Source organism: Anser anser (assembly GCF_964211835.1).
Source record: "Anser anser genome assembly, chromosome: 11".
Lineage (NCBI taxonomy): Eukaryota > Metazoa > Chordata > Aves > Anseriformes > Anatidae > Anser > Anser anser.
In genome coordinates this window covers 15,219,637-15,241,260 of record NC_139732.1, presented here as the reverse complement: position 1 = coordinate 15,241,260, position 21,624 = coordinate 15,219,637, and the positions used below count along the sequence as shown (strand labels likewise).

Here is a 21,624-nt window from a genome sequence, read left to right as displayed (position 1 = left end):
GACTCAGAACTGTGTATCTGGCACAAATCTTTCCCATGGGAAAGAGATCAGAAGTAGGAAAAACACCACGAGGTTTTAAATACAAAACCTACACTTTTCAGTGGTTTAAACTGACTCTACTGAAGAGCTTCAACAACTGTATTGCAGACTCAGTGTCAGAAAACCCTGCTCGAATGAGACCTTCTGAGCAGTTATCATCTTACTTGGAAGCTTACTGCAGTACACTAGTTCTTCTGGAAATACCTCCTCTTTATGTCTTTTATCCTACAGGTATGATTACAACAGTGAAACAGTACTATATGAAGTGTTAGCATAACTAGAGAAGGACAGCATCTGCAAAGGGCTAGTGCAAAACACAGGAACATTCACAGAAGTCCTGCAGCAGCCTGCTCTGCCTTAACACTGCAGTAATTAAACCAACATACAAAGGCTGCTCTAGAGCATCAGTTAATTGATTACAGATATCTTTTCAGAATGAGCTTTAGAGGCTGTAATGCATTTCATAATAACCAGAAAATTTTAAGGTGCCTATCTGGCAACAATATGCATATATATGTATGTGCATATGAAGATCTTCCTAAGTGCATTATTACAGCTACTGTTTATAAAACAGGAGACACACGGACTGTAATAAAAGGTAAAATAATGGAAAGCCACGTGCAAATCAAGACTCGTTCCTCTTTATGCATTTCCAAAAGGTAAATTGTTAGCGTATCAACAATCATCCATCTATGAACACTTAAAAACACACATACATAATCAGTAACAATTTGTGCAAATTCTGAAGTCACCCTCCTGAGTGCATCCCTCTTCTGTAACTATGCCTTGGGGCCATGATAATCAGCATAAGCAGCAGTGAACAGATTTAAGGGCTTTCATCTTGAAGCTGATTGTATTCTTCCACTTACGTACAGTACATGGGCCCATCTCAGCCTATGCTGGAATGCTACTGTAAAGCATTTCCACAGAATTCAAATCAGATCATCCCCCCCACTTCCAAGCAAGCCTTCTGGAAAGGTATCCAAGAGCAAAGGACACAGTTGACTTATTTTACTCTCCATGTTTCCCCAAAGGCTGCTCTGAGGCCATATTTGAACAATCCTTCCACTACACAGGTAGTAGTGCTGGAAAAAAACCAAGCTACTGCACAGTAATGTATAATAACTCACTCATGAGCCCATCAACTTAATCTTCATTACAATCTATTACTATGAAGATTTCTACAGTATGACAGAAGATTTACTGAGTATAAAGATTCGCCTGAAGGCTGAATGTAATCAGAGATGGGACAGAATAAAAACACAACTAGCTTGTTAGCACTGCTATATAGAAACATGAACAACTCTTAATAATGGTGAAACTCAGGGGAAAAGATGGAGTTTTCCTCACTAGCTCTTCCCAGGAAGTCAAGACCTTGCCACATTCAATACGGGCTTCACAGTGATGTTCTCACTGATTTGAGAAAAGACATCTGGTTTAGCCTACGGAAAGTTTTTATTCTTTAACACCTGTTTTTTTTTGCAAAGTAGAGTTTAGTACAGTTAATCGGGGAAATAGAAGGACCAAGCTTTGAAACTAAAAAAATTAGTCTTTCAGTAAAAAACACCCCCCAAAACCCAGTCATAACAATTGAGATATAAACACAATGATCCAAAAACCTAATGCTTCTGTGAAGCTAGACCATCTCCTTTCCATTCCGCATGTATCTGTGTTCCTTTACAACTGACCAGACCAGGTAAAAACAGCCAGGAACAAAAAAGCACCTAGTTGACAGATTAAAGACTCCGGTCTAAAGCAGCACATTACTTTCCTCTCCAGTGCCTGAGGACCTAAGGTTTTGTGGGATCTGAACATAATTCTCATAGCCTCTTTGTGTCCTGTCAAGTAGAGTAGAACACATTTTGTAGCCCATATTGTATTTGCAGCATGAATTGTCTGCTGGCATTAATTAAAGTGACTTAAAAATGAGGAATTACTGGCACATAGCAAGTCAGAGCAAATCCTGGTATTTACAAATACCTGGTAAATGCCATTTGCTGTTGCAAAGTAGTTGGGTCATGGATTTCTCCAATTCAACAACTCATCTAAATGCAACATTAATAAACTGCCGATAAGGACGAAGATCAATGATTCAGTTAGCCTGCTCTGATAGTTCGTGGCCCCCAGAAGGGAAGGCTCATCTCTTCCATCCCTTGTGACATACCACCCCTCCTGGTACCTCAGTTCTGCTCTGGCAGGGTAGCTGTAGTGACAAAGCTCATTTTCTATGTAGGCTGCTGGCTGGTTAGTTATTTGCAAGTCACTACTGTGCCTGTAGTAGTCTGGTACCATAGAGAGAATTTCGCTAACCGAAGTATTTTTTGCTACGCATAAAATAGGCCAATATATTAACACTTGCAGTTACCCACTTATATGCAAATAGATTTTTCATTAGCTCTAGATCTCTCAAATCCTGCCCTCCCTTATCCCTAGTTTATTCCATTGATTTCTCCCTCCACGCCATCTCCTGCTTCCTCAGCGTGTGAGCTATTTCACACGGAGACATTAAGACTCAGTTCACACATCTGATCCACAGCTTTCTTCTTTAAAGCACTCAGCGTGTTCCCCAACTTTTTCACTCTCCTGATATGCACACACTGTATGTCCCCACCTCTAGGGACAGGCAGGGGTTGTGTCCTTCACTGCAATTTATACCTGCCCTCAAGCTTAGTTTATTGCCCACCCCCCTCCTTATCTTGCCACGGACTGAGCATTTCTTGGAACATATGATCTCATTCCTATCTGTCAGCCTAGGCTGCCTTCTGCTTAAGACATATGGAGAGGCATCCTTCCTCCTTGAGGGGTGACCAAGCAGACAAGGTCTCTAGTGCAAACTCTTCAGAGAAAAATGCTAAGAATTGTTCAGAATAAGCTCTGGGGAGCAGAAGTGGATAAAACCGTAACGGCACAGACAAAAGCATTTCTCTCCACTGATCCAAACAATGTTTACTGAGGCTGATGATTGATAATGCTCTTTAAAATGATTTTTTATCATCATTTTTTGCTAATGAAGCCAGCCTGTTGGAGTGGTGAAAGGACAGTTGCTCGGGGCTGACGACTTCCTCCCAGCTCACAGTTGGAACATGTCTCCTCCGGGTATGCAACCAAAGATATCCAGAGTTCAAGAATTCTGCTGCTTTGCCAGCAAACCGATCCAGTCAGCTGCTAATCTGTTCTTCGAGATACCATGGTCACATAAGATAACATTCAGAATTAGAAGATTTTAACCACTTTTTCCCTTCACCTCACAAATAAAAGTAAATGAGATCAAGTATTTCCTCACATATTTTCACCACATTTGTCATGTTTCAGGTCTGTTTCTTGCCTGAATCATTAAAGTGCCTTGATGCACAACGGATTAAGTATTTAAATAAATAGTTCACTTTTCCTCTAAATTGAGAAAGTGATTTCAGTTTTTTAATCTGTTCACAGAAAAACATTTAAAGAAGTAAACATCCTATTTACTGTGCAAATACATACTTTCAGTGTTGGCCAACTTCACTAAAAATATTTATAAAAAAATGCCTGTAGTCAAAGACAACAGTTAAGAAATTTTTCAATTTTTTGTTTTAAAAAGACAGCAACTGCTTCAGACTCTACGGACATAAGCCATTGCTTTAACAACTCATAACCGGATCGGTCAGCCAGGTATTTTCAACCGCTCCACTGCAAAAAAGCTTCTGTCAGAGTGGGCAAGCCCCGCTTGGGCTGTAAACACTCTGGAGAAGCGAGGAGCAGCTCTCATGCTGTGTTCATCTGCTGTCTAGAAAGAGGATACCCGGGTAGCAGACTGCCTTGCTGCTATTCTAATACTCTACTAACAGTACTTGTCTGGCAGAGTCTGTCTTAAGAAACAATACAAAAATATTTGCTTAGATACTGTTTATTTCAGCATGAAGGATGCTGGCCAAACATTTCCCTTATGTTATTTTTATGCCCCAGGGCAGTCTCAGATGGGGATTGATGTCATCTACTTGACATATTTGCTGTAAAATAAAATATGTTTATTTTTCATCTAGTAAATCCAGCATGAGGAAACCAGAGAGGCTGAACTTAGCACTTTCTGCTGTGGCCAGCACATCCTGCTCTGACTACCCTTCATGTTCCGTTTTGCCCTGCAGCCTCGCCACAACTTACAGATTTCTGATTTCTGAATTCATGATTTCTGAGGTGGCCGGAGCCAAACTTAGAAGCCTATTACCCTGGGCTCCCTGCAGAGCCTACGTGGAAAAATTGTCATCTCCTACAGGCAGTTCAACCCACAGGCACTGCTAACAGCCTTATTTCTTCCCACCATTTTCAGAGTAAGTGGAGTCCTACTTTTTGAAGTTTACATAGGTGCTTAAGATTAGCCAAATTAGGTCCATGAAACAAGCCCAAGCACAGTGCTAGATAAGCCAATATTACATCTACCACGATGACAAAGAATTCTGTGACACTGCGTTAAAATAGGCCTCTGCATAAACCTGTAAGAATAGCTACAGGAATCAGTGGCTAAAGAGCCAATTTCCCCTTTTATAAACCTCATTTAAGGTAAATCTCTTGTTAAAACTTACTCCCTTTTAATCCTGTACTTCCCAGTTAATTGCATTATCCCTGCTGACAGTATTCAGCTGGTGTCCCTCCTGGGCTGAGGACAGCCCCAGGCCCTCACCTCCTTGCACTGACAGGGGAAATCCTGGTGCGCTGCAGTACAGGGCTTCCCTTCAGGCCAACGTCCAACTCGGATGGCTGCAGTAGACAGGCTCCACACATGGACAAGTGCTTCCTATTTCCAAATACATAACATCAAAATGCATCTTGTAACAAATTATAGGTACGGTTCAAGCCTCACAATTACATCTGCATCTGCTCAGTGGTGTTTGCCAATAGTATATCATCAATACTTCATTGCTGACTCCAGCAGTTGTTCCTGCTGTAGAAGTGTTTTTGTGCTTCACGTTGTCCTCGTAAGTGAAAGTATGGATGAGAACCAATCTGCACCCCTCTTCTCAGATAGGAAGCTAAAAAAGTTACAAGTCCATTACAATACAAATCGCCCATTTGAAAAAGTCAGAATTTAAGTGTAGTAGCAGTAGCTTAAAGCTGTGAATTTAATTTTAGAGATCACTAAAACACTGAAACATTTGTAAATGTGATTATTAAGAGAGACAGAACCCTGGAACTGAGAAATGGAGGAAACTTTTCCTGATAACCCGAATAATGATCTGTCCACATCGTAAGGAGAAAATAAAACTCCAGGATGACAAATGAGGCTCACAGGCATGCAGGGTTGCTTCTCATGCAACTGTCTAAATAGGCAAGGCAGACTACATAATGCATAAGCAATGCAGAGGCAGAAAGGATACTCCTTACAAAACAGATTCGGTACTTATCGCTGTCATAACATTCTTCAAAGTGAATATCAGGATAGAGTTGCTAGTTTTAATAATGTTCTTTACCTGGAAGTAACTCTTTTACTTCCTAAATATGCTGCTTTCTATTTCTCCTTTTGGGCTAGCTAATGCGCAGCCTGGAAATGTCTTCTGTACAAAAATAGTACAGAAAAGATTCCCTAACTTGACAAGAAGAAATGAAAAAGGTTTTGTAAAGGAAATGAATAAATGTATTGTGACACAAGGGAGGCCAATCGTTACCCGATAAATCAGCATGAAAAAACAAAAAGGTTATACAACCTAAACATAACATCGGAATTCAGAGCCATCCTGAAGAATGTAAGAGCACTGAACTAATTTATCGGGAAGGTGTGTGGGGGGCTACCCCATGGTAACTGCAGAGGCTGTTTTACAGGCTCAGACAAGTGAAACGCAGATGTACATGCAAGGGAGCACACCAATGAAACAAGGGATGCTTACATTTGAGAACGTATCAAGGCAGTGCATTAACTAAAATGCAGCCTTTGCTGTAACCGTACCCAGATACGGGGTGAAAGTGATTTAGTTTCTCAGAGCCCATGGTTGATCATAATATATGGGTTCAGAGCGCTCTGAAAATCCAAGGCATTTTCTTAGAGGACACCATCACATCCATACAAGGCTGCACAGCTTTTGTTTAACTTCACTTCTATGTTTTAGATCCCTTGTTTGTCAGTCATAAAAGTTACTTGTGTAACCATAAACCATAGTTAATACAGCAATTTCCCCAACATCAGACGGATTTCATTATATCTACAGGTTTTTTTGTAAAACACATAGCGGAAGAGATGATGCTCCAGTCTTTTTTCAAATGCATAACAAATCAAGTATGCTGAACTACATTAATTACTCTGCAAGCTGTACAGGAATATCACAGAAAGGCATTTTTATGAGATATGATTATTATTAAAACATAGCCATATGCACACTAATTATAACTGTTCATTAGAGGATATTCCGAATATTTCTCCTCCAGACCACAGAACAATTATCAGGGGAAAACACTTCATTGTTTTTCTAGTCTGCTCCACACTAGTGCTGGGGTTACCTTTATTTGTTGTCAGAGGCAAGCACTGTTTTCTCTAATGGATTGGCATTTCCAGGTCAGCTGAGGTCAATCTGCACCAGCAACATTTTGGGGCTGTTCCTGCGTTATGTAATCAACCCCAGGCTGGCTCAGCCTGGAGCCATTTAGAGCCGAGACAGAATTTAGCTGACTTGAAGGGAGAAGAAAGCAAGCTTGCAGAAAGATTTCAATAAATGATAAACTTGCACTTGCTAAATGCCTAACACTTCTAAATCAATTAGAGCAGGGCAGAGATGAAACGATACATGATGTCTGCTAGCAAACAGTTTGAAACTTGTTTTCCAACACGTAACTTCCTTTTTTCTTTCTTCCTCCTTTTATTACTGTATTTGGAATTTGTATTTGCTGAATGTATTTGCTTCCTCACTATTCAAGTGCCCAAGCCCAGGGCAGGAACATTAAGTCATGTGAATAGCTTCAACAGGAGACCACCTCTGTGAGTGCAAACAAGCTTTAAAGGTACACTCAGGCTGTGAGCAAAGCGTGCTTACCTTCTTTTCCCAGCTTCCATTTCATGCATTCATTTCATTTCCCAGTAGAAACTCTAGAGGAGCAGGTAATGGACTCATAAGGCCATAAGCTTAACTGAAGCATGCCACAAAGTTCCTTAGATCCTCCAAGCAATGTCACCTCTTCAGAGGTCTTCCCAATACCCTCTGCTCTTGCAGGGCTCAGGGTCACTGCAGAGCCAGGCAGGGAATCCTTTGCTCTCCTGGAAGGGTGGTTTGCCAACATGTGGCTGTTAAATGGAGATTCTTTTCTTTCCATTTTTTGGTACAGCCTGAACTTCCACCGATGCCTACGTGAAATTTCACTACAGCCAAAGAGGGAAAATATTTTCCGTCTCTTAAAAAAAAAAATCCTCAAGAAGCTGGAAATAATGGTTTTCCTACCTTTATCTTTACACAATAGACAAGACTTTAGACAAGACTTCAGGCTGACAACTCTTAGTATACGCTGTTTTTAATGCTGTGTCAAGCACAGCCATTCCCTCAAACAGCCCATTTCTACAGTTTCCTCTCATTTCTTGAAATAAGCATTGAAAAATCTGATTTTTAACTTCTGTTCAAAGTGGTGATGGGCCATATATCTTCATTCAAATGCATCTCCATGTATTTCTTAGTCTAAGGAACAGGTTCCTGAGAACAGATGTTGATTTCTGCTTACTTTGAGAGGAGTCAAGGAATTAATAACTTAAGCCATAAAGATATTTAGGTCTTTATAAAACTACACTCCAGAAAAAAATAAAAGCCTCTTCTTGCCAATACAAAAAAAAAGAAGAATTTTCAGTAACATTTTTTTTCCAATAAGCCCCCCCTTTCAAATATACACTTAAATATTTGTGTGCAAAATCTAAAGCCCCAAATCCTGTACACACTAAACGAGACCTCTCAATCAAATCGCATTTGAGTGTTGATAGAAGTTTAACCCAGCCCAGTGAAGACTCGCATTATTCATTCTCTATATAATTCTGCAAGGTAGCTTCCATTCCCCAAAGTAAACATCTCAGATATGCATAAAGCTTTGCACAACGATTATCATGTACATACAGCATACTATTGCCTCCCTAGAGCTTCTGACCAATGCTTCCTTATCTCATAAGAAGCCCATAAGGAGCACAAATATTCCTCAAGAAACCAGGTGTTTAAAACTCTTCAACTGCTACCATGAAAGTAAGAATAAAGCAAACAAAAGATCAGCTGTTAGAGTGGTAAAATATATGATTAGTCATGCTTTACATATCAGTGATATGAATTTGCTACCAATGAGATACTGCACAAAGCTTAAATGTAATCTAAATGCTACTGACCAAACTTCAGGCTGACACAACCAAAACAAATTCTTAGATTTTGGTGGCTACAATACAACATGCCTTCCTTCAGCATGCAAGGTGAACCCCAATGTGTCTGCAGGGTTAACAAGGTGGGAGATGCAGGAAAAAAGCAATACAAGTGCTCTGCCTCTGCATCCTACCACTGAGGACCACTGCGTATTTGGAGACATTCTTCAGGATCTAGTAATAAAGCCTGTGATAGTCACAGCACATAGCAAGGTGCTCACACACACCTCTCCTGCTTTTCAGCACTGGAAGCACACTGAACTCACACCATATGTACTGAAATCAGTCAGGGATTTTGGACTACAGCCTGATCATCTCTAGTACAAGTCCTCGCATCCTCATACAGACAAAGGGAGCTGGGGTGCTTGTACCTCTGACTGCATTAACAAACCATGTGCTACTTCACGCTTCCCTGGTGACAAACAGGATGCACCTCGGCACAACACCAAGACAAGCACATAGGAGCACGTGGACCCAAACTGCCAGGGACCCTCAGGTAATGGAGAGCCCTCACAATGTGCTTCATCTCCAAGCAACAAGGGCAAGTCCTTTTAAAAAGGAAATTAAAATGCTTGCTACAAGTAATTCAAGATTATAGGCCAACTCTAAGAAAAGTATAAGGTTAATCAGTATGACTTGCTCAAAATTTGTTATTAGTAGTTGCATTTTAAAACTATGTTTAAACACCTGACAAAAAAAAAACCCTAGTCCTGAGATGAAGACGTGAGATTAAAGCTACAGCTGGTAGGGCAAGCATAAAAGACTTATCGCATAGTTTTTCTGGAGGAAAGAAGTGGAAGAATATAAGGTTAAGAAAAGTAAATGAACACGAGTTAAAAAGCTACCAGTGTTTTGCTTTGGACAAATCTGCTTCAATTAAATGCCAGGCTAAAACTTTATCAGCATCGAACATGTGCAGAATCCCACTGAAGACAATAGGACGCAGTTATATTTTCAAGTGTTTGTTAGATCAGGGCCTTTCCTCCCCAGGGCAAACTGTTTGCTCAGCTCTCTGACTGCTTTCTGCTGAGGAAGATACGACATCTTTCCTTTACTGCAGCCACTACAGTCTTTTATATCATTAAGCTTCTGCAAGTCTGCTCTCACAAGCTTTCTGCACCATCCAACACACATGCTGTCATCTCAGTTGACCCAACTTGGGTTTTAATCAGTACCTTCCCAATAAATTAGTTATTTTTAAATTAGGTGTAACATTTTCTGTTCTGGACAAGTATGCATGACAAATACTGTTTTGTATCCTCAGCTTAATCTGATACCTAGAAGCATGCATCATACTAAATCAATGAAGCTAAGGCAAGATAACCAGCTGAAAGCCTGGCTTACATGCAGATTATGAAAAGAGCACTTAACCGTAATTTACCCATTCCTCTCCACCCCTCCCCTCCCCCCGTTTCATTTTATATACAGGAGCTAACTGCATTTCCACAGCAAGCTTACTGAATAATTTTTTTCCCTGAAACATTAAAGAAATAAACACACTGTAGCATCTTAGAGTTATAGCAGTAGGACAGCTGGCAGACTTCAACTGCATGACCCTGGCAAAACCTTAAGATACTGTCTTGTACACTGTACCCTTGAGATTTCATAAAATTCTGAATTATTGCATTCTTGTGTTTTTCCTGTCTCCTTTGTGCCAGCACTGGCATGTGCATTAAGAAAAAAGAAAGTCAGAAGCCTGAAAACGATTGCAGTCCAAAAGAATGAAAAATCCACAGTTGTAAAGGATATGAGTGGATCCCAGAGACGTATTATAACAGAGCCTGGAAAGAAGTGGGAAAGCTTCTCAATACCCATTTTTGTTCTAAAACATGGATATCTGCTGCCACAGAAGTTTCTCAGTTAATTCAGCAAACAAGTAAAGCATCATAGGAGGAAAATAAGAAAACTTTTTTGTGCATGTCAACCAAGAATTCTCTTCCAAGGGAAGAATGAGTTTGCGATTAAAGCTCTGGATGGAGACCCTGGAGATCTGAGTTTAGTTCTTGTCTCTCTCACAGACCCTTAGGCATGTCCTCAGGCAAGATGCTACCCTACCTTTTAAATGGAAACAATATTTTCCAGCCTCTCACCCCCAGTCGTCTTCATTTCTGCAGTAGACCCCTAAGGACAGAGAGCATTCACACATAGCAGCACTTGGCGTGAACATTTTCTGGTCTAGCTTGGGGCACCAGCTCAGCAGCAGTAGAGAAATCTGTCATCTTAATGGTGATATGTACCACAGCATCTTCATTCCACCAAACAAAACCTGGAAGCAGAACTTTAAGTCTTCCAGTTACATGAAAAACACGCATGGTGCACATACACGGTTTTGTTGGCAACTCCTCTTGGTAAATAACTCCTTCTGATAAAGGCGTTGTAGGAGAAAGACTCAGGAAGGTGGACTGATTATCAAGAGACTGCCTCTAAGCATGCAGAGAGCCAAACTCAGCTCTGAAGAATATGAATTACCTTACCCACGTAGTGGCCTCATTAGTCATGGTCACTAAAGATTTTCAATAATACTATGAAAAAAATCAAGAGAGAGTAAGTTGAATTTCAAACAAGACTGAACACCATGATAGTTGCACTATTAATCTGATTCAACAAAAGTGTTAATTTGGACCTGACATCTCGTGTCCATCGCTCAAAAGCGGTGACTATTCATTACTATAAGAAACAGCACCTCTACTCCAAGCTAAAATTCCAGCAGACTGCCCTGGAATAATTTGCTTCATTGTTTGCTAGAAGTGGGGGTTTGCACAAAAGAGCATTTAATGTACCAGCATCTTCAGTATCTAGGATCTGTCATACATGAAGCATAGGAGCACAGCAAGTTAATACATTTGTCCAAGATTCTCGTCACATTAGCCACGTACCCAATTTACTTAATTGTTTAAAACAGCATTAAGGAAGCAGAAATAAAGTCCCCAGAAATAAAATCTACGTTGTTCTTTAACTGCCCAGTTTTCTCCTATCATACGGTCTAAACATACAATGCTATGACGTTATTTATTTTACTGCTATTGAAAAGAAATTAAGCCTCTTAAGTCAAATGCAAGAAAGCACACTAAAAGTATCTTTAAGCCTTCAAAAACAGATGACTACATAAATATTAAGTGTCTTGCTCTAAAGTTATATTATGTCAAACAGCGTGTATAAGACTTGACAGACGCACTGTAATATTTCAGTGCTTAAATAGGAATTTCACTGTTAAGGACAAAAACATAGAGAGATTATATCTTCATATATTATACAAATATACATTTGTGTAACTCCACAACATGTTAAATTTATTTTGGCAATATAAGACTAAGTTTTCCATCCGTACCGGTCATCTTTCCATTAGCAAGTCTGAATTCACAAATTCAATCAAAAGCCAAAGCTGGAACTTACTTCAAGCATTATCAAAAAGCTTTGGGGTCATTTAATGCAATGTGTACATATAACTAAGAGTATTTTGTTAGCCATTCAGAGTAAAAGCATTAGAAGATGATTCATCAGTTTTCCATTAAGAAGTAGATTTAATATCCTATGTATAGAACATATTATAACATTTGCTAATATCACTGCAATTGCCCTAGAAAAACTTAAGGAGAAGGAAAAAGGATGCTCTTACATCATAGATTTACTTTATTATTTTTACATTTGCATTACATAATATGAGACCAAGTATTTGTGCAAATTTAGAACAGTAAGAAATACTTTGTAACCCTCGCATTTCGGGTTTGTGAAAGGGAATGAGCTTTGAAATCCTAAAAGCCTCTATACAATAGAATTTTGTGTCTCCATATAGCTCTCATTATATATCTTTATTTGTTCATATTCTTGGCATTTGAGTGGAACAGCTGTGTTTTTATTAGAATAGCTTAAAAGCATTTTTATGGCAAATATACATACTAAAGGCTGTCAAGATGCTGCTTTGAGTCACACGGCACCTTTTTGCAGAAGTGCTGTTAGGTTTAATTTATAGCCTTTAAACTGCACTAAAAGAAAAATGAAGTAATCTATTACTGTATTTAAAAGCTAATGATTACATGGTATTTTGAAAAAAATACATACCTGTCCCATAGGAGTCCTAAAACCTAACAAAAAACCCTCATTCAGAAGCCTGAGTTCACAAAAGAGCAATACAGAGACCCCAAGCAGAAATGTGTTTTCTGAAAGCTGTTTATGAGCCAGTGTCCCAATACCAGAGCTGAGAAAAATGTTTTACAGGAATTTTAACACCCCTCACCCTCCCTCCCCCATTTCATATTTTGATCCCTCAAGAGGCTGTTTGAAGCCTATGTTTTGGGTTTCTGGTTACCTCCCCTGCAAGCACTGTGCTTGGCAGAAGGCTGGGGAGAAAGGGGCACAGACAGCAGACACTGCGCAGTCCCCACCAAGAGCCGCGGTCGGCTTCGCTGGGATCAAGTGTGTAGAAGGGGGGAATATTGCTGAGCAAATAGCAGCTGCAGCTGCTCTGACATGGAAACTGCCTGAGTTTCACACTGATTTGAGTAAATCTGGAATACTCTTTTCCACCTCAAAATATTAAGCAACATCTTTTTTTTTTTCCTCCTCCGCTAGTGAGCTTTCAATTAAGAGAGATCATTTCCCCTCCGCTCTCCCTTCCACTCCAAAGCCTCATCATGCGTGTGCAAGCACACACATACCCTCACCCCCTGCCTCGATCTTACTCATATTTTGAAAATGTTCCAAAATGATGGAGACTGTGTCTGGGATTTTATTTTGAAAGTCACTGAAGCCAAGAAATTGCTGAACTCTTTCCACTGAGGTACTGCAGAAAAGTTTGTCAAAGGCCAAAGGCAGAAAAGTTTGTCAAAGGTTTTTGGAGGAGAAACACTTCCATAGCTTCTAACTACATCACTTCAGAAAATTCCAAGTAGTGTGATGACAAGTTCGGTCAGAAGCTGAAAATAGGTTTGGCAACAAAATATATCGTGAAGAGCAGACCAGAAAGCTTAACTATCCCTCGTTGCTTCCACACATTTTGTGCCTCAGCTCTTGCCCTAAACTTCAGCAACCCAACCGTGCAGCCCCGGAGCTGGCATAACTGTAAGTCTCTCAACACCCACATATGTTCCGCCCCCCCAAAAAAAGACACCGATGTAGTTTTTTTTTTTTTTTAAATTATGAAGATGACCTGCCACAAGTACAATTCTGAAACAATCTGAAATTTCTAAGTTTAGGAAATAAAGCACTTGAAACTAACAACTATGACAACCTGCATTTGCCATGCTTCCCGAAGTGCAAGCTGCAAATTAATAGTGAGAATCACCTCAGAGAAAGGATAAAAACACCCCAGATTTCCTATAACTTGCTTGTACCCCGTTCTGGAAGAAAAGGACAAATTCTAAGTCATGTGCCACATTCACTGCCACTTCCCTCTGTTCAGGAACTGGACCTTATTATTCTCACTGATAAGGAGCCTCAGGCACAGCCAGCCACCAACAGATTTACACAAGCAAATTCAATAAACTTCTTCAGGAATCATCACCTTCAGTTTTGCCTCACTTTCAGCAATAGAAAAAAAAAAACCACATAAGATCCTTTTACTGCAAGGCCTGGTGATATCTCAAATGACTTTTCTTATGGGATTCTATAGTACTAGTTTTTATGTAGCTCAAGGTCAGCCTAATTACCTGGAATACATCACTAATTCTGTTCTACACTTACAGTAATATTAACTCCAGATGAATGCAAGAAGTCATGCATTACTTGATATGCTTCACAACAGAAGTTAGTATTTTATTAAGAAGCAAAACAATAGGCAGTTACATACATCAGGACACCAAGAGACACAGAAAATCCAAGTGCTGACCCAGTGCATAATGGCATAGTTTCCTTCAGAAGAAGCACCAAGCCCAGAACTACAAGTGTTTGCAGCCTGCAAGACAACCCCAAAGCAGCTGCTCTGGTTGAAAGCATTCTGTTTTGATTTCCCCATTTAATCTTGATTTTAAGTAATCAGGTAGAGATTTTTTTTTTTTTATTATTTTTATACATACTCCTGATTCAAAAAAAAATAAAAACAACCAATATACTGCATTCGAGGAATTAGGCTGCTATTAGAAGAAAGAACTCAATTTAGAATATTAATTTAAGCTTATTAATAGAAGCCTATGTGTATACATAAATGAACGCAAAAGTAGTGGTTTAAAAAGAGATCCATCAGTAAGTTATGGTATTGATCTATGATCAGCTACAATTTTTTTTCCTCCCAATCAATTGAAATATATTAAGCCAGCCTACTGTAAAATACATGAAGCAAGATACTGCAACCTAGAAACTGCCCAGAGACAAAAAAAAAAAAAAAAAAGAGTAAATAACATCTGGCAATTAGGAGATGCACCAATATTAAGAGATTTGAGGCTGTATATTGTAACTGAAGCATTTTAAAATACCTGAAGCCAGAGCCCTATAGACCCCTCAACATTTAAACAAAAAAGAGAAAAATGCCATTCATTACATTATGTCTTTCTCACTTTTCTTCTTTAAAAATTAAGCTTCCCAATCAATGATCTATTACCTGCGTGCCAGAGATCTCAACTAAATAAAGCACTACCTAGAGTGTAGGAATTTTGGTTATCAAAGTTAGAGTATTTGTGATGCCCTGGCAGACTGCATGCACCCCAATACACCCGAATAAAAACAACAGTATGAGGTAGTACTGAGAATCCCAAGAAGAACCACTCCCCCACGCATGCTCTGAATCCCCGGCTTTTCCATGAGCTACAAGGGGTCACAATGCACACGGCCAAGGCAAGCAAGCACAGGGCAGCTCCAGGCTCCCACCAGCACATCCCCGAGCTCAGCTCCGCTTGTCCCCCCCGGCTTCTGGTACAGGGGACACCAGGTTCCTAAAGCCAGCGCCTCCTGATACGGGGGAGAAGTGACCTCACCCTCCTTTGCATGTAACGTACCGAGCATATTTTCTGTCAGATCCACACAATTCACAGTTTTGACAAGAGACAAATGCCTCGCAGGCTTGCCAAATGGCCCTGACACCTCAAACTTTAATATCAAATTAGTGCTCATGAAAATTGCAGCTAGTTCCATTCCACACGAAAGACTGTATTTCAAAAACATTTTTTTTCTAAGCCAGAAAGAAAGTCCAACACACTGAGGACTCCCCACCCCATGCAGCAAATACCAACAGAAGGATGGGTTAGCCCCAAAAGCTACAAGGCTCACAGCTGCAGCGCTTCACAAAAGGGATTTTCAGGTAGGAACAGAGAAATTGAGACACCTCAGCATCGAAGACAGCACATCATCCTTCCCCTGGCTCTAAATGAGGGCGGGGGAGACTCATACACTTGTTAAGCACATAAAGGTCAAATAAAAATGCGTCTTTTAAGGTTGCCATCAGACCTGACCTTTGCCGCTCACAGGAGACTTCGGGAAAGAACATTTTCTCTAAAATATTGAGAGAGCAGGCCTTAAAAAGAGAAATATCATTGCATTTTTGCAAAGACCAATTACTATGTATAAGCCCAGTGAGGAGAGCACAGATTTTCCTCACAAGAATTGCAGTCTGTCTGTGACAAGCTGTCTGTTCTGCAACAGGACAAGTGCAGCCCTGCCACACACACACCTCTGCCACCTCAAATACTGGTGGTACCACCGCTGGGGCAGCGATGGCCACGCTGCTGGGCCTGCTGGCTAACTTACCAGCAGCTGCCAGGAGACCACCACAAGGCTCTGCTACAAGAAGTAAATTTCAGTCATTATCCGCAGTGAGTAACAAGTTGATCAGTGACACCTGTAACAGCTATGATCACCCTCCTGTTGTTCTGGTAAACAGAGCCCAATGGGCACTTACATGTGTTCCATCTTCAAAGCCTTGTCCCACAGAGAAGAATTTCAGGGCACGTGAGCAATCCATACAGATCCTCTGGTTGCAGGTCCTGCACTCATCAGCCTGTGGTGCACACAGCAGTGTCGTTACCAGCTGCCTAGGAAGATGCTCAGTGAAGATGATGGCTGTCACCTCATTTGCACATCGGTACTTTGTACCTGTCTTTGAGTACCTAAGAACTCTGTACTTCACTAAAAAATAGGTCAAACTACAAAATCACTATATTCTTAATTAGCAAATCAGCTTATTTAATAAAAGACATGAACCACTGTAGTGACAAAAGAATACAGCAAATAGGCAAAAAAGCGTGTTGCACCAGGGAAGTCAGTCACGCACGCCCAGTTGCCTAGTCCAGCAACACTTGCAGGAAACAGTTGCAGCAAAGCCTTGATTATCATTATCTGTGTCAGCATGTCAACGGAAAGAACTTTCTACTTTCCAACCACTTTTTGAGATTAGCCTTTTTTCTTAAGTGTTCCACTAATTGTTTCTTCTTCACTTGCATCAGCAGGAGACCCAATTATAGCTCTATCTTCAATTTGCAATAACCTCCTTTTTAAATAGCATAAGTCACCTTTTCACCTTTTATTACAGAGATAGCATAGAGGTCTGATAGAGAAATAGTGCAAATCCTAAATTCCGTTTTTCAGAAATAGGATTTTTATAATTGTTGGTCACTTTCTGTGATTTAATTTAAATCGCATTTACATGCTAATATGACCTAGAAGAAACTATTTCACAGTCATGGTTTTCTGTACGTAGCTCTAGTTTTTAACATCATCTAAAATACCTCCTACTATTACTGATTAAAATCCTCACCTTTAAAAAAAAAAAGACTGGAAGAAAAATGATGATTTGGACAAGTTTATTCCCAAAAATCTCAGTGTCACTAGATCTATTGTCACTCATTGAAAGTTGTTTTTATTTATTTATTTATTTAAAAAGTAAACAAGTAGGCCATCTATCCTTGTGCATGCAGACTGTTAACCTTGAACGCTGCTGTATGAGGCTGACTGATATGTATTGGATACACAGAGCTGAACAAACCAGGACAGTATTTAGTTGGAGCAAGCTCCCAAGAAGCTATTAGTTGTGATTTCAAGACGACAGCTCTCACTTCTATTGCATAATTGCATATGCCAGGTGGAAGGGAAGTTCAAAAAAATAAACAACAGTTCAGACCGGCAGTTTCTGGAATGACATACACAGTCTACTTTAAATGTATTTGAGGAGCAATGACAATAAATCAAAGGAATGTCCTCATACATACTGGGAACCTGAATCACCAGAAAAACATTCTGCTTTCAAAGTGAAAGCTATCTTATCATCAGCTAGTAACACAACAAATGTTTTAAAATAGCATATGTAAGCTGAATTTTAGAGATGTGTTAACAATAATTAATATATTATTGAAAACAGAAGAGTTTTGTAAGCTTAGAAGAAAAATGAGCCTTATTGAACTCCACTAAGCAAAAACTCTTTCAACTCAAGATAAAAAAGCCACTGTACTCACTGGAGAAAAGGAAGGTTAAAAAGGGATACAACTGAAATCTTTAAGATGCCAGAGGAAAGAGCGGGATAGCGCTCCTCTTGCTTTTCAGAGGGCAAACACTCTGAAATAGCAGTAAACACTAAAAGATCAGTAGCAAGGCTGGTGCTTCTCCACCAAAGTAAACAAGTTGATACCTGCAGATAATTTGGCTCCAAAATGGGCGACTCATTTCTAAAAGCAGCACATTATTTTAAACTATTGATGAAAAACAGAAAGCATTTTTCATAACTACAATTTAAATTTTCTTATAAAAGGCATACAGTAGTCCTAAAGTTTCCCCTTTCTGCCTTTGAATGGTATACTCTTGACTACCTAAAAAGTCTGGACTCTGCTGCTAGCAGCAGGAGTTCGAGTCCAGGGGACCAGTCAGAAACTGTTCACAGAACAGGAACTATTGTCCCAAGCTCTGCTTTCCCATTTCTGAGGGGCTGGGACCTTTTCTGCAATTCAGTCTTCTTGCTCAGAAGCAAGAAACACTTCCTGCACCTCTCTGAAATATTCCTACAGACTACTATCAAAAAGCTTCATTGCCAGAATCACACCAGGAGTGCACGCCATAGACACAGAAACTGCCCAAAAAAAAAACCAACGCCAAAGAGAGCTGCTTTTTAAGATGCCCTATTCAGCAACACTTACCTGGGTTTTCTTCTTCCATTCCCAGCCAAACTAGTTCAAGATGCACCAAAACTTGGTAAGGAACGTCTGGAAACTACAAATTTCTCTGATCACTAGTGGGCAGCAATTGCCAGCCGTTTCCATGCCATTCACGTTCATTGAAACAAACCTTTCAGGCTCCCTGCTGACTCAGACAAGCACCACAGCTCCAGAAACAACCCCTTATTTTTCCTCAGGGAAGGCAAAATATAGGAGTGTTTTATCTCAGTACTGTGCTATATTCATTCTCCCCTCTTTGAAGAGCTTTATTTGTATGTGTTACATAAAGTTAAATACTATTGGAAATACACTAACAAGAGTACATATTTCTTGTTGCAACTGAATCACCTGTAGTTGGCTATGGGATATGAAAGCACAAAATGAGATTTAAGAACACGGCAGATGAGAATCAGTTTCACTGCATGATGAACCAAAACACACCCTGTATTCCAACTTGAAAACAACTATTTTACTGCTGGTCCCCACACAATTAATAAATAACACTCACCACACAATGACATGAAGACAAGAGGGGTTAGCACAGTGAAAGCAGCACGAGTGGCAGCAGCGTGACAGGGTCTGTCCTCCTGTCCAGAACGCACACAAAGCCATCAAGGAGTGCAAAAGGAAATAAAATAAAAAAAAAAAGAAAACAGGCTTCTGGGCTATGGTGACATGCTGATTGACTGGCACAGCGCACGCACAGTGAATCACAACATGCGTTATAAAACACAAAGAGATCCAGGCCTGCTCCGTGTCTCCAGATATTCTCTAGAAGAGCACTCCTGATGTAGCTACTGCTGCCGCGTATCTAAATTAACACCTGAAGTGACAAGGAGCGCAGTTACTACTGACAGGAAGGCTTTTGTTTACAAGTTCCCATCCCAGCTTCAGGCAAGAACAAAACCCATTTTCCCTACCTTCAGGTAAGCTGACATTGCCAGCAGCAGCGCCCACGCCAACAGCAACCCCAGACACCCCCCAGCAGGCCCTTAAGTAACAAGGCCTGGCTCACTACAGGCACAGGGAGAGCCCAGGCAGCCAACAGGCCAGGGCACAAAACAGAGGCTGTACAAAGACAAAGAGCACCTGCAAATACCTTCATTTAAGGGCCACCACAGGTGCAGTAAGCTAGGCCTCATGACCTCTAGGAAGGACCCAATTTTGCATAACTGGTAGATAACACAGGTCATGGCAAGCTGAAATCAGAAGAACTTGAGTGGAGGTGTGAGCCCAGCTTTATTATATGTGGAAGAGGGACTCCAGGCTGACCAAAACACAACATTAATACAAAACACAACAGGTTTTGTCACACCCACAGCACTTGTAGTGTGAAGCAAAGCCCAGCTGGGGCTTGCCTGGCTCCCATACTGGGGTGGTGGTAGCAGCTGGACTGGGGCCTTCCCCATGCCCATGGTGACCAACACCTCTCCTTGGGCTCTTCTATGTTAAACCCCAGCCACGGCAAAACCCCCTCCTCCAGAGAGCTCTGAGACGGGAGTGAAGCAGGCAATACAACAAACCACCTGGTTCCCCAGGTGCTTGCCCTCATCCTCAGGGTAAAGGGGCTTACTCCATTGTCCCTTGATCAAATAAAACCCTGCACCAACATTTGAGGTGAAAAATCCAACCCACCAGTCTGAAGAGAGGGCCTTGGAGCTGCTCGAGAGTCATGGTCCTTCTCACAAGGCTGTCGGTATCTCCTGCAGGAGGGGACGGACCTGGAACCTTTGCGGCCTCAGGGACTTCCCAACCACCCCAACACTCCTGCAGGACTGTACAAATAACACCAGTATGCTCTTTCGCTTTTATTATGAATTCCAAAAACTTAAGTGTTAAAGACATTACAATATTTAGAGGACTGACTTTCATTTTAATTTAGTCAAATTATTTGCCAAATTTCAAACAGTTCCATGGATGCCATCATCCACTCTCAACCTGTAGTCTTTTGGTGAAATAATTTTGACTCTCAAATCAGGAGAAACATGCTCCAACTAATACATGCTCCTGTCTACAGCATACCAGTCAAATAAAAAATAATAATAAGCTAGTGTATATGCTAGCACATAGTTGGTTACTTACAGGTAGTGTATTCTGAACTGTTCGTATACGTAAGACAGACAGCACATTGCTAGTAGCCAGTGGAGAATCGCTCTCAGTCCAGAAGTCTGCATTTTCAGAGCAGAGCATCCCTGAGCCATTCCTATCAATGTAATCTGGCAGTAGGAACAACGGTGAATGTAGCATGTTTTCACAAGCTTTGACACAGGCAGCTGCTCCTATAGCCCTGATGGGGGCTCAGCACATCTGAAACAAATAAAGTTGGTATTATGCAATCACACAGTAGCGGATACTTTCAGGAGCTAGTGACAGCATTGTGGTACATAGAATAAACAGATTGAAAGAGGTGAAAAATGTGCTGAGCCTAAACAAAATACTGTGTATGGCACAGGATTACGGCTAACTATAGATGATGAGTTATGGAGCCAGGTAAGCGCATGAGGTATTAACGTGTGATTCACTTTTGATATGTCAAAACAGAGTTTTCAGCCCAGGAAATTTCATTCATGCACTTTCTAGAGAACTGCATCAGATCTGATATGCCTGTGGTGTTGTATTTTATTTCCAAAGCTCTCTGCACCATTCTGGTAAATTCTGCTTCTCCTCAGGGAGCATTTTCTTAGATCTCCTCAGAAGACTGGGTTGCACAGCGCTCCCATTTTCCAACTTCAGATATTTGATAAGAAATGTTTGAGCAAACACACTGTTTACTGTGCACCACAACTAGTACCCCAGCATAAGCTACGTGTTGGGATGAATTCACATGGCTCAGTTCCTTGGTGCACACAAGAGAAATCTCTATTGCTGCATCACACGACAAGGCATGTGCACAGCCAGGAGGATTTCAGCACAGAATGTGTCAGGACAAGGGACTTGCTGAAAACCCAGAAACTACCAGCAAACCCTGTTCTTTTCAACTTTTTCACTTTATATATAAATGGAGCTCCATTATATCCCCAGGCCTGATTTATCAGTCTTCAAAACCACTATCCCAGGGTGTTTATCTCTTGCTTTAAATGGCCAGCACATCCAAAACACCAGCAGGAAGTAGCTACAGAATGCTGCCAAACATGCACACACACACAGCGTCTAAACAAAAAACCCAGGTCTACAAGA

At 40.7% G+C, this 21,624-nt stretch overlaps 1 protein-coding gene across 1 annotated transcript in view; it reads right to left on the bottom strand.

Annotated features, from left to right (window-relative positions):
- The window catches only part of CDH11 (cadherin 11), a 464,785-nt gene extending 445,766 nt beyond the window's left edge, over positions 1–19,019 (bottom strand). The window contains exon 1 of the mRNA XM_083794688.1: positions 18,956–19,019. The gene's annotated coding sequence lies outside the window, so the exon portion shown is untranslated. The remainder of the gene's footprint in view (positions 1–18,955) is intronic.
- Between the last annotated feature and the right edge of the window lie 2,605 nt (positions 19,020–21,624).